Genomic DNA, 12,326 nt, shown 5'->3' with positions numbered 1-12,326 from the left:
TCGAGTTCCTTGAGCTGAAGCAAGGAAACATGTCTGTCACTGATTATGCTGCGAAATTTGTGGAGCTGTCCAAATTTTATCCTCATTACACTGGTGCTGGTGCTGAATTTTCAAAGTGCATCAAGTTCGAGAACGGATTGCGCTCTGAAATTAAGAAGGCTGTTGGGTATCAGAAGATACGCATTTTTACTGAACTGGTTGATAGCTGCAGGATATTTGAAGAGGACAATAATGCTCATTACAAGATTGTCAGTGACCGCAAGGGAAAGCAGCATCAAAACCGTGGCAAGCCGTATGATGCTCCAGTGGGAAAAGGGAAACAAGGAGCTGCTCCGGCTCAGAGGACTAGTAGGGGAGGTGCTCCTGCTGGTATAGTTTGCTTCAAATGTGGTCAGGCTGGTCATAAGAGTAATGTATGCACTGCTGAAGTAAAGAGGTGTTTTCGCTGTGGTAAGACTGGTCATGCAATGGCTGATTGCAAGCACAAGGAAATGATTTGTTTTAATTGTGGCGAAGAAGGGCATATTGGAAGTCAGTGTCAGAAGCCAAAGAAATCTCAGACTGGGAAGGTGTTCGCATTGACCGGAACTCAAACCTCCTGTGAGGACAGACTTATCCGAGGTACATGTTTCATATATGGTACTCCTTTAATTACTATTATTGATACCGGTGCTACCCACTATTTTATTTCTGCTAACTATGCTCGAAGACTGGGTTTAAAATTGTCCGCTTTGGATGGTGAATTGATTGTTGAGACCCCAGCTAAGGGATCAGTAACTACTTCTTTGGTATGTTTAAAATGTCCTTTGTCGATCTTCGATAAAGATTTCTATGTTGATTTAGTATGTTTGCAGTTGGATGGGATGGATGTAATTCTTGGTATGAACTGGTTAGAGTATAATTATGTTCATATAAATTGTCATCATAAGTCGGTGAGGTTTTCCACTCCTGAAGAGGAAGGAGTTGACTTATTACCTTTCAGAGAATTGCGAAAATTGATGAAAGAGGGAGCTCAGATGTTTTCTTTGATGGCGACGTTGTCGGTTGAAAGTAAAGCTAAGATAGAGGAACTGTTAGTGGTGAAAGAATTCCCTGAAGTTTTTCCTGATGAAATTCCTAGTGTGCCGCCAGAGAGGGAAGTTGAATTTACTATTGATCTGGTACCTGGTACTAGGCCTGTTTCGATGGCACCGTATAGAATGTCGACATCTGAATTGTATGAATTAAAGAAGCAATTGGAAGACTTACTTGAGAAGAAGTTTATAAGACCAAGTGTGTCGCCGTGGGGAGCTCCAGTGTTGCTAGTAAAGAAGAAAGAGGGTAGTATGAGGCTTTGTATTGATTATAGACAATTGAATAAAGTAACGATCAAGAATAAGTATCCACTACCGAGGATAGATGATTTGATGGACCAATTAGTGGGTGCTTGTGTGTTCAGTAAAATTGATTTGAGATCGGGCTATCATCAGATCAGAGTGAAAGATGAAGACATCCAGAAGACAGCGTTTAGAACTCGGTATGGACATTATGAGTATTCTGTGATGCCTTTCGGTGTGACTAATGCGCCGGGAGTATTTATGGAATACATGAATCGTATTTTCCATACTTATCTGGACCATTTTGTGGTAGTATTTATTGATGATATTTTGATTTACTCTAAGTCCGAAGGAGAGCACCAGGAACATTTGAGATTAGTATTGGAGGTTTTGAAAGATAAGAAATTGTATGCGAAGTTGTCCAAGTGTGAGTTTTGGTTAAGAGAAGTCAGTTTTCTCGGCCATGTAATTTCAGGAAAAGGTATTGCTGTAGATCCTTCCAAGGTAGAAGCTGTATTGCAATGGGAAACTCCTAAGTCGGTTACCGAGATTAGAAGCTTTTTGGGATTAGCTGGATATTATAGAAGATTTATTGAAGGATTTTCTAAGTTAGCACTTCCGTTGACTAAATTAACTTGCAAAGGTAAAGCTTTCGTGTGGGATGTTCAGTGCGAAGAGAGTTTTAATGAATTAAAGAGGAGATTGACGTCGGCGCCGGTTTTGACTTTGCCAAATCCGGGGGAACCGTTTATAATTTACTGTGATGCTTCGTTGATGGGTTTGGGAGGTGTGCTCATGCAAAATAATAAAGTAATTGCTTATGCGTCGCGACAGTTGAGAATTCATGAAAAGAACTATCCTACGCATGATCTTGAACTTGCTGCTGTAGTGTTTGCGCTAAAACTTTGGAGGCATTACCTTTATGGTTCCAGATTCGAAGTTTTCAGCGATCATAAAAGTTTAAAGTATCTATTTGATCAGAAAGAGCTGAACATGAGACAACGTAGGTGGTTCGAATTGCTTAAGGATTATGATTTCGGTTTGAATTATCATCCAGGAAAAGCAAATGTTGTGGCCGATGCTTTAAGTAGAAAGACCTTGCATGTGTCAGCAATGATGATTAAGGAGTTGGAATTAATTGAGCAATTTCGGGATATGAGTTTGGTTTGCGAAGTAACACCGCAGAGTGTGATGCTAGGAATGCTAAAGATTAATAATGATTTTATGGATAGTATCCGAGAGGCACAGAAATTGGATGTGAAATTAGTAGATATCCTTAATCGTTGTGGTCAATCAGAGCAAAGTGACTTTACGGTTGATGCGAGAGGTGTGTTGAAATTAGGGGAAAGAATTTGTATTCCTAACGACGCAATTTTGAAGAGAAGTATTCTAGAGGAGGGTCATAGAAGCAGCTTGAGTATTCATCCAGGAGCTACTAAAATGTATCAGGATTTAAAGAAATTATTTTGGTGGCCCGGAATGAAAGAAGATGTGGCTCGTTTTGTGTATGCGTGCTTAACTTGTCAGAAGTCGAAGATTGAGCATCAGAAGCCTGCTGGGTTGATGCAATCGTTGGAAGTTCCAGAATGGAAATGGGATAGCATTTCTATGGACTTTGTAACGGGGCTGCCTGCTACCTTACGAGGGCATGATTCGATTTGGGTGATCGTTGATAGGCTCACGAAGTCGGCTCACTTCATACCTATTAACATCACCTACCCAATTGCAAAGTTGGCAGAGATTTACATCCGAGTAGTTGTAAAGTTGCATGGTGTTCCTCTGTGTATTGTGTCGGACAGAGATCCGAGGTTTACATCGGGATTTTGGAAAAGTCTGCAAGATTCGTTGGGATCTAAGTTGAGGTTGAGTTCGGCATATCATCCTCAAACTGATGGCCAAACTGAGAGAACTATTCAGTCATTGGAAGATTTACTGAGGGCTTGTGTTCTTGAACAAGGAGGTTCGTGGGACACTTATCTTCCATTGATCGAGTTCACATACAATAATAGTTACCATTCTAGTATCGGAATGGCGCCTTTTGAAGCATTATATGGTCGTAGATGTAGAACTCCGTTGTGTTGGCACGAATCTGGTGAGAGTGTAGTACTTGGACCAGAGTTAGTTCGAGAAACTACCGAGAAAGTAAAGTTTATCCGCGAGAAGATGAAAGCTTCTCAGAGTAGGCAGAAGAGTTACCATGACAAGCGGAAGAAGGATTTAGAATTTCAAGCTGGTGACCATGTGTTTTTGAGAGTCACGCCTGTGACCGGAGTTGGGAGGGCTTTGAAGTCTAAAAAGCTCACTCCTCGCTTCATTGGTCCGTATCAAATCTTAGAACGGATTGGAAGAGTTGCTTATCGGATGGCATTACCACCTAATCTTTCGAATTTGCATGATGTATTCCATGTGTCGCAGCTTCAGAAGTATATCTCAGATCCGTCTCATGTGGTTAGTATGGATGATGTGCAAGTGCGAGATAATTTAACAGTAGAGACAAAGCCTGTGCGAGTTGAAGATCGTGAAACAAAGACTCTTCGAGGAAAAGAGATTGGGTTGGTTAAAGTCGTTTGGTTGGGAGCTGCGGGCGAAAGCATGACATGGGAACTTGAGAGTCGGATGAAGGAGTCTTATCCAGAGTTATTTGCTTGAGGTATGTTTTCGAGGACGAAAACTCTTTTAGTAGGGGAGAGTTGTAACACCCCGAATTAAATAAGAGGATTATTTAATTAAGTTAATAATATATTTAATAATTTAATTAAATAAATTGAATTATTGGATTATTATTATTATTATTATTATTATTATTATTTGGAATAATAATTAGTGGAAAATATATAAGTTGGAATAAGAGAAAAAGGGTCATTCATTTTTTGGTAAAGAGTTTTCACGTGAAACAGAGAAGCGGCTGAAAGGTGAAAAGTGGAGAAAGAGCAAAGGTTGAAGAACGGAAAAGCTTGAAGCTTAGAGATTGCCGGATTATCTCAGGTAAGGGGGGTTTATCGTCGCTTAATGGGGTATTTTAGAAGGGTGTTACAGTGTGGATAGAAAGGAAGCAGAAAGGATTATGGAAGACATGCATGACGGTATTTTTGGGACTCATTCTAGTGGACATTCGATGGCCAAGAAGATTCTGAGATCAGGGTATTATTTGTCTACCATGGAAGCTGATTGCCACCATCACTCCAGAACCTGCCACAAGTGTCAGATCTATGCGGACAAAGTACATGTGCCTCCTGCTCCATTGAACGTGTTGACAGCACCTTGGCCCTTTGCAATGTGGGGCATCGATATGATTGGAGAGATTAAACCTACTGCTTTTAACGGACATCGGTTCATCCTTGTTGCTATTGATTACTTTACAAAGTGGGTAGAGGCAGCCTCATTTGCTTCTGTTACCAAGAATGTGGTGGCACGGTTCATCAAGAATAGTCTTATTTGTCGATATGGCATCCCTGAAAGAGTTATCACGGACAATGGCACCAATTTGAACAACAAGATGATTACTGAACTCTGCACGCAGTTCAAAATAAAACACCATAACTCTTCTCCGTACCGGCCAAAGATGAACGGCGCCGTGGAGGCTGCTAATAAGAATATCAAGAAGATCATACAAAAGATGGCAGTAACGTACAAAGACTGGCATGAGATGTTACCGTTTGCTCTTCATGGTTATCGCACTTCAGTACGCACTTCGACAGAGGCAACTCCCTTCTCTCTAGTCTATGGAATGGAAGCCGTTTTACCAGTGGAAGTTCAGATTCCCTCTCTAAGAATTATGAAAGATGCAGGCTTAAGCGAAGACGAATGGGTTCAGACTCGACTCGATCAGATAAATTTGATTGATGAAAAGAGACTCGCGGCTGTTTGTCATGGGCAGGTATATCAGAAGCGCATGACCCAGGCATTTAACAAAAGGGTCAAGAGATAGGTGTACCAACTTGGCGACTTGGTGATCAAGCGTATCATTCTACCACAAGGTGATCCCAGAGGCAAATGGACCCCCACATACGAAGGGCCGTTTGTAGTTAAGAAAGTATTCTCTGGTGGAGCCATGATACTTGCTACAATGGATGGCGAAGACTTCCCACATCCTGTGAACGTGGACATAGTTAAAAAATACTACGCATAAAAGAGACCCGCTGAGTCGACGTACCTAGGCAAAAGTAAGGGCATCCCGGCGAACCAAAAGGGTTCGGGCAAAAATTAGGGATAAACATATAAAGACGTACACCCGGCAAGTCGAAAACCTGAAAAGGCGGCTTGGGCAAAAAAGGGTATCCTGGTGGACTGAAAACCTGAAAAGGCGGTCCAGGCAAAAATTAGGGATTAAAGCGTATGACTATGTCCCGTTCTCTGTCAGCTTCAACCAGGTCAAAGGGACTGAACAAGCCAATCACTTCTATCCGACAGCAGGAGATGAGAGGCTTGAAGACATAATGACAGTAGTGGAATTAGAATCGATAGGACTTTTTCTGCATAGCTTTCTCTTTGTTTTCCTAACAATTTCCTCTTACTAGGATTTCAGTTTCCTTGTACTCAAACTGCCTGTTTATAGGCCCTCTTTCAAAATCAATACAATTTTATTTCGAAAAGATGCTTTTGTTTTACTTTCTCTGTTTGTCTGCATAAACGTCCATTGATTTAATTTGAATTAATATATGCATTTGAATATGATCGATGTTTTACCAAAAATACATGCATAAAATAGCAATAGCAATTACGAAACGACTTCAGGATCGAGGAGAAGGTCTAACCATGCTTTCCAATGAATCTGTCGCTAATTCTATTCCCCAACAAGAACCAGCTATTTCCCAGAAGAGGTTGGCATCGCCAGACAGACTGGTCATCTCTTCCATCCCCAGCCGGGCCCTGTTGAGTGTTTTCCGCCATCAGACAGAAATCAAGTATCCTCAGCTAAGAAAGGGTCATCAATACAAATACCGCCGACCGGAAGACTGAGATTTATTTCCCCAGTTAATCGTCCTCCTGATACGGTCAAAGTAAAGATCCAGTCAAACAGATACTCCTATTGATTACATTCAAGACATTTGCTGCAAACACAACAAATACTATCAGATATAGCCTAGCGCACGGTTCATTCTGATTCGGCTCAACATATGACTCCTTCAACTCAGATACGATCTAACGTATGATCCATTCTGACCTTCAACAGCTCCAACACGATCCTACGGACGACCCATTCGGATGTTCATCTCCTCAGATGCTACCTAGTGTACGGTACATTCTGACATGGTCTAGCATACGACTACCCTTTCATCCTCAGACGCGGCTTGACAGACGACTCATTCCGCACCTCCAATGCGGCCTAACATACGACCCCTTTGGATCTTCAACTCGGATATGATCTAGCGTACGATCTATTCTAATTCCACCTTCCTCAGATACAACCTAATGGATAGCTCATTCTGCAACTCAGATACGATCTAGCGTACGATCCATTCTGATCTTTCATCCCCAGTGAAGTCACCCGCCTAATGGACGACTCAGTTCGCTATTCAGATACGATCTAGCGTACAATCTATTCTGATCCCTTATCCCCAATAGCGTATGACACACTCTGACTCTCCAGCAAAATCGACAGCATAATGGAGGACTCACTATACGGTCTAACGTACGACCCGATGTGCCATCCATGTCTCCAGATATCGTCTAACGTACGACACAATCTGAAGCTCTCATCATCAAGCTTCATGGATGGCATCTTTAAGCCCATCTCCGTCAAGACTAATTGACAAGCGCAAATTTTCGGGGCATTCTAGTGTTCAATAATCTTTCACCTCCAGACCACGAACGGCATACTTGCCATCCTAACACTCTCGGTTCAAGAATATTGAACAGGGGCAGCTGTCATACCCCAAAATTTGCCCATTAATCTTGCCAAACCTTCTCGAGGCACCCCAACTTACTTTGCAAGGCCCTGACATTAAAGGAATAAAAGCCCAGTTCACAACAGGCCCAATCCAAGAAAAGGCCCAAACTAGCCTGCTCGCTAGGCGAGCAATTCCTTCGCCTAGCGAACCCCTCGTCATGACACTCGCCCCAGCGAAGCATCAGATCCAGTGAAAGCCCAAACTAGCTGGCTCGCTAGGCGAGCAATTCCTTCGCCTAGCGAAGCTTGCGAATATCAGAATTTCTGGGCTTCATTCTGAGCCCATTAGGTCATAGCAAGAACATTATAAATAGCCAAGCCTTCAGTCACGAAAAGAAGAAGAAAAAACGGAGACGGGAGGACGAAAACGGAGAAAGGAGAGCCCTAGCAAGCAAACCCTGATACTCACTGGAGGCAAACCCTGAAGGAACTCGGCGGCACCAAGGTCTACCTCTGCCCGATTCAATCCGATTTGCCAATTCGAAGTCACAACGCAGTTGCTAACAGGTTTACATTGCTATTATTGTCTTATGTTCTTAATTTGCGTATGGCTTTATGATTAGATTTATGAAATATCTTAAGTTTGGCATGTGAACTTTAGTCTATACCTGAATACCTTAAATGATTAACCATATAATTGCAGTAATGAAATCCATAAGGCATAAAATTGGTTGAGATTGTATTGATATCAAATTCAAAACCAGCAGCCGCTCACTAGCACATCGCTAAGCGAGCCGGTAGCGAGTACTCGCTAGGCCTTCGCTAGGCGAAGCAGGGGCGAACGGGACAGTGGCTGTTTCATTCCCTTGCTGTTCTATCTTATGTTTGTCTAATCATGATTTATTATAATTCTGCATCATTTGGCCTGAGTTCATGACTGTTGTGTTTATTTTATGGTGCAACTTTCAATTATATTTTATCTCGATGCTCTAATCCGTGTGTTGAATTGTGTAAAGGCTTACATATTCTCGAAGAAACGGCCGGCTAGGTATTCCACCTGATGTGTGGGATACCCTTATGGAGATTCACCCTGAATTATTCAATTGATTTTAATGTATTAATTTTATGGCGAAGATTCACCCTAATGGCTTAATTGTTCTTAATGTATTGATTTTAATATGGACCTAATTACCTAACTGATACGACTATTTAATTAATTGTAAAATGTTGCCTTTAAATAAATGATATCGGACCTCTCTTTGCTGCCCTACGGTATTACGGTATAACGGTCGTGTCCCGCGAATGTAGGGATACACTTAGCAAAGACCCTTCGGTTAAATCATCATAAAATAAATCATGGTCCCTCGGATGTTGCCTTCGAAAATACGATTTTGTCCCTCGATGACCCTTCGGTGTAGCCTACGGTTAAATGATGATCGTCCCTTCGAATGCTAAGGTATCCTTACAACTGTTGCCTTCAATGACCTATCGATGACCCTACAATGACCCTTTTACATCCAAAGGATAAAACTACTTACTTCTCAATAGTAAGGACAGTTTTACCCTCATAAGGATAGGAAATGCCCATAACGACCTTAGGAAGGTATAACTCTCAATTACTGGATCATAACCTAAAACATTTTCCACCCCTCACACTTTGCAAGTCCTAGAAAATCACCACTTGGTATACATTCATACTAGAATCATTACCAAGTTATATTTTTCTAAACTGTTTTTTTCAAAATCAAACGAGATAAATACTTTGTATACATTCATACGAGAATCATTACAAAGTTAAACTCTCTTTTCGAAACATTTTAAACAATTCACCAACAATTTTCAGACAAAAATATAAGTGATCCAGCAATTAAGAGCCCATGGATAACCATGGATACAAAGGGTGCTAATACCTTCCCTTTGTATAATGTACCTCCCGAACCCAAAATCTATTGAGGTCTTTCCTGTTCTTTTCCACCTTTCCTTATTGGATAAAAGAAAAGTCGGTGGCGACTCTTGCTATCCGCGACATTGCGATAAAAAGCAAAATACCCCAAGTCAGTTCACCGTATGACAGAGTGGCTAAACCCCCCAATGCTAGGGGGTGTCCCTGATTTAGAATTGTAACGAATTTGAGTATACTTTTGCATTTATATTATTATTCTTACGGTAACCTTTTGATGTGTTTAATGCTTTCTCTTTCGGACCAATCAAGATTGTTTTGTGGTTATCAATTAGGCTGGACCGCCATTGATAAGGTTTTCATCAGGTTACTCTGCAGTAGATATCACCTAGGACTATGGAAACCCTGTATGAACCAGAGTGTTCTTGATATAATAAAGCTTAACTTCACCTTAATTGCATATGGTCATAGAAATTAGGGTAGATTGATTAAAGGTTTTCTCATCACGGACTTGGGAGAAAATACCCTTGAGAACTGATAGTAATTGATATTTGTTGATGCAATAGTGACTCAGAGTTGTTATAGGGATAAATCATACACCTTCCTTGACATTGTTCTTCTTACCTTGCAAACCCTTATTTTCATCCTTATTTGCCTTTGCCTTTATTTTTATAATTTTGAATCTAAAAACCCAAATCATACTTTTTGTTTAATTGAATGATAATTTGAACTGGATATTAACGTACAGTCCTTGAGATCGACATTCGGGGAATTTACCCATTATTACTATAATAGGCAAAATAGTACACTTGCTATTTTTCCGATCAATAGCTAATGAAATAGCAGACGACGCACGGAGTTTGAAAAAATATTAATTATTATTTAAGGTTGATTTTGAAAAAGCTTATGACTCGGTAGATTTGAGGTATTTGGATAATGTTATTGGTAAAATGAATTTTCCGAATCTATGACGAAAGTGGGTTTTAGAATGTATTTCTAAACCAATTACTTCCATTCTTATAAATGGTAGCCCAACTATAAGTTTAAGTTGGAAAGAGGTCTTCGTCAAAGTGATCCACTTTCCCCCTTTCTCTTCTTTATAGAAGCTGAAGGGTTACATGTTTTGATGAATGTTGTAGTGGAAAAAAGGTATGTATACAGGTTATGGGGGGGGGGGGGGGGGGGGGGCGCAAAGTGTTGCTTCTGTTTCTCATTTACAATTTGCGGATGATATTATATTGGTTTGGGTTAAAATTTGGGATAATGTTTGAGATTTGAAGGCGGTGATGGTTCTCTTTGAAGCTATATAAGGATTAAAAGTTAACTTTCATAAAAGTATGTTGTTTGGAGTCAACGTCTTTGGATCTTGGCTGCATGAGGCAACGCTGATTATGAACTATAAACACGATCCCCTACCTTTTTTTTTGTATTTGGGGCTTCCAATTGGTGGTGATCTATGAAGCTTAATTTTGGGCATCCTCTGATTGAGCGCATCAAAAGAAGGTTGCCAGGGTGGAAGAATTTCTCTCTATGAGAGGCTGTCTGATTCTTATTAAGTATGTCTTGTCGTTCAGGTAGGTTTACTTTATTTCCTTCTTCAAGGCGCCCTTAAGTATCATATCTTATCTTAAACATATTTTTAATGCTTTTTTCTATGGAGGGAGTGAGAAACATTTCCTGGATTAAATCAGATTCTATTTGTTTGAAAAAAGAAAATGGAGGTCTGAGGTTAAGAGGTTGAAGGAGTTTAACTTAGCCTTACTTGGTAAATGGTGTTGGAGGATTCTAAATAAGACGGAAAGTCTTTGATATAGGGTATTGTATGCTCGGTATAGTGAGGAAGGGGGAAATTGTGTTTTGGGGAAAGTGGTGGTTCTGTTTGATGAAGGAATTTCAAAAACATAAGGGAGAGTGTTAGTTTGGTCGATGGAGGGCGGTTGCTTGATAACATTGATTTGAAGATAGGTGATGGGTCTTCTACTCTGTTTTAGAAAGATACTTAACTTGAGGGTACTCCTTTGAAGGTTAGAATTTGTAGGATGGTTGATTTAGCAGAGAATAAGATGGCGAATGCAGCAGAAATGAATCAGTTGGGGTGGGGGAGAATGGTGAGGCGTGGAAGTGGCGTATGAGGTTGTTTGAATGGGAGGATGAGTTAGTGGAAGAGTGTATTGAACGATTAACCTCGATTATTTTACAGGTGGATGTAGAAGATCGATGGATATGGAATTTACATCCCCCTTCTTGCTACACAGTCAACAATACTTATAAACATTTATCTGAATTTGACGTCAAGAACAATTAGGCTAATCCCCAAATTTTGTGGTTGAAGATTGCGCTTGTCAAGATTTTGATTTTTGCTTGGAGATTGTTACTGAATTGTATTTCGACAAAGGATAATTTGGACAGGTGGCGGATTCTTGTTATGAACAATCAAAGATGCGTGGAAAAATGTGGCATGAACGAAGACATATATCATTTGTTTGTAAAATATGATTTTTCGGTAGATTGTGACCTATTATTTCTAATTGGTTAGGATTCACAATGTCATCTCAAAGAAACGGATCATCTCTTAAATAATGAAAACTTATATTTAAAGTTGAAGCACGCCTTCATTCTAGAACCCTAAAAAACTCTTTTATTTCTTTATTTTAGTTGATTTATAATACTAATCATTCTTATCTGAATCAAAAAACACATTTTCTAGTTTTTGAAATTCTAGAACATTGCACCACCATTGAATTTTCAACTTATGTTTTTCATAATGTGAATATTAAATTTAATTTTTTTTTATAATGTGAATATTAAATTTATATTCGAATGATGACATTCAATTTAATAATATTAATTTTTATTAATTAAAGTATAATTTATCAATTATTTTTAATTTAATTTTTTTGACGTGTTGTATTGATAACTTACCGATAAACTTCAGGATGGTATGGTATGGTAATTAGGGGTGTTCATGGTTCATGAACTGCACTAAACCAAACCATATTTATAGTTCAGTTCAGTTTATAATAATCATTTCAATAAAAATGCAGTTAATTGCAAAAATGATTTCAATAAAGTTTAAAACTAGTTTATAACTAGTTTGTGTTTATAAACTAGTTTATTATCAGTTTGCAATTATAAACCAATTTTATAATTTGAACTCTTTTAAAACCATTTTTTTTAATTTTATAAAAAAGATTAATTTAAATTCTTTTTTTATAATATTTGAAAATATTTATTTTTATAAAAAAATTCTTTTATTTATAGAAAAAAAATAAACTTTTTA

The sequence above is a fragment of the Lathyrus oleraceus genome, chromosome 1 (genome assembly GCF_024323335.1).
Source record: "Lathyrus oleraceus cultivar Zhongwan6 chromosome 1, CAAS_Psat_ZW6_1.0, whole genome shotgun sequence".
NCBI lineage: Eukaryota > Viridiplantae > Streptophyta > Magnoliopsida > Fabales > Fabaceae > Lathyrus > Lathyrus oleraceus.
Note: the sequence above shows the minus strand (reverse complement) of the source record.